Genomic DNA, 2,500 nt, shown 5'->3' on the forward strand with positions numbered 1-2,500 from the left:
CTACTACTACTACTACTACTACTACTACTACTACTACTACTACTACTACTACTTCTACTTCTACTACTACTTCTACTTCTACTTCTACTGCTACTACTACTACTACTACTACTACTACTACTACTACTACTACTACTACTACTACTACTACAACTACTACTACTACTACTACTACTACTACTACTACTACTACTTCTACTACTTCTACTACTTCTACTACTACTACTACTACTACTACTACCACTACTACTACTACTACTACTACTACTACTACTACTACTACCACTACTACTACTACTACTACTACTACTACTACTACTACTACTACTACTACTTCTACTACTACTACTACTACTACTACTACTACTACTACTACTACTACTACTACTACTTCTACTACTTCTACTACTTCTACTACTTCTACTACTTCTACTACTTCTACTACTACTACTACTACTACTGCTACTGCTACTTCTACTTCTACTACTTCTACTACTTCTACTACTACTACTACTACTACTACTACTACTACTACTACTACTACTTCTACTACTTCTACTACTACTACTACTACTACTACTACTACTACTACTACTACTTCTACTACTACTACTACTACTACTACTACTACTACTACTACTACTACTACTTCTACTACTTCTACTACTTCTACTACTTCTACTACTTCTACTACTACTACTACTACTACTACTACTACTACTACTTCTACTACTTCTACTACTTCTACTACTACTACTACTACTACTACTACTACTACTACTACTATTATCATTTGAATCATCACCGTAAGTAGCGGCTGTAGTATCGTATTTGTATTACTATTATCATTAACAAAAGTAGTAGTAACATTTTTTTTATATTCATGAGCTAAGTTTCATGATGATGATGGTGATGATAATGGTAATATTAATAATGATGATATTGGTAATAGTAGTAATGATAGTTATGGATTATATAATATTGATGATGGTGATGATAATGATAATGATGATGATAATAACGATAATGGTGAATGATAATGATAATGATGATGATAATAACGAAGATGGTGAATGATAATGTTAAAGATGACAAGGATAATGATAAAAATGATAAGGATATTAAAGAAAATGATAATAATGACGATGACGATAATTAATTCGTAAAATGGATAAAAATACTGACTGTAAAAGAAATAAATAAATAAAAAATAAATACTGAAATGATAAATCAATGACGATATTGACGATAATGTAATACTGATGATGGTTATGATCATACTAAAGGTAATGCTGATATTATTAATAGTAATGAATAGTATTAGTAATAAGAGAATAATGACAATGATGATGATAATGATATTGATGGTGATAAGGATAATATTGATGATGGTGATTGTGATAAGAGTAGTAATGATGATAATGATGATTGATATTAACACAGCAGTGAGGATGATGATAATGATAATTATGAAAATATGATACTGATAATATTGCTCATAGATATCATAATGGTGATAATAACTATAATAAAGATAATCATAACCATAGTTGAGATATTGATAATAATGATAACAATAATGATAATAATTGTACTACTAATAATAATGATAATAATAATATTAATAGGATTAATGTTAATAATAACAATGATAATGATAGTGATGATAGTGATATTAATAATAGATTGTAATAATAATGATTATTATTGTAATTATGATTATGATAAAAAATGTAATGATCCTTATGCTATCATTTTGTTTGTTTTATATCAACATACGGAAAGTTGCTGTTTGTTAACATTATTGTTTATATTCACACACTAATTCTTATTCTTATTATTGTTGTTGTTGTTGTTGTTGTTGTTGTTGTTGTTGTTGTTGTTGTTATTATTATTATTATTATTATTATTATTATTATTATTATTATTATTATTATTATTATTATTATTATTATTATTATTATTATTATTATGACAATGAAAATGAAAAAAAGTAGCTGTAATGATAATAAAAATGATAATAATAGTTATTATCATTATTATTATTGCTGTTCGTCTTTCGTCTTCTTTTTTTCTTCTTCTTCTTATTATCTTTATTACTATTATTATTATTATTATTATTATTATCATTATTATGATAATAATAGTAATGATAATGATAAATATAATAATGATAATGATAAGTATAGTAATGATAATAATAATGATAATTATTATTATTATTATCATTATCATTATGATCAAATTAATGGTAATAGTAATGAAAAAAATATTGATGTTATTGTTATTACTGTTATTATTATTATCGTTATTATTGTTATTATTATTTTTATTGTTATTATTACCATTACTGCTACTACTGCTGTTGTTACTTATGTTGTTATTATTATTATCATTATTTTTATAGCAATAATGATGATATGATAATATGATAATAATAATGATGATAATGATAATAACGATAATAATAAAGATAATGATAATGATAATAACAATATTA

General features: G+C 24.5%; 1 protein-coding gene across 1 annotated transcript in view; it reads left to right on the plus strand.

Moving 5' to 3' along the window:
* Positions 1 to 2,500, plus strand: part of LOC113820209 (uncharacterized) — a 15,566-nt gene that overhangs the window by 4,933 nt on the left and 8,133 nt on the right. The gene's annotated exons all lie outside the window — the stretch shown is intronic.

The sequence above is a fragment of the Penaeus vannamei genome, chromosome 39 (assembly GCF_042767895.1).
Source record: "Penaeus vannamei isolate JL-2024 chromosome 39, ASM4276789v1, whole genome shotgun sequence".
Classification (NCBI taxonomy): Eukaryota; Metazoa; Arthropoda; class Malacostraca; order Decapoda; family Penaeidae; genus Penaeus; species Penaeus vannamei.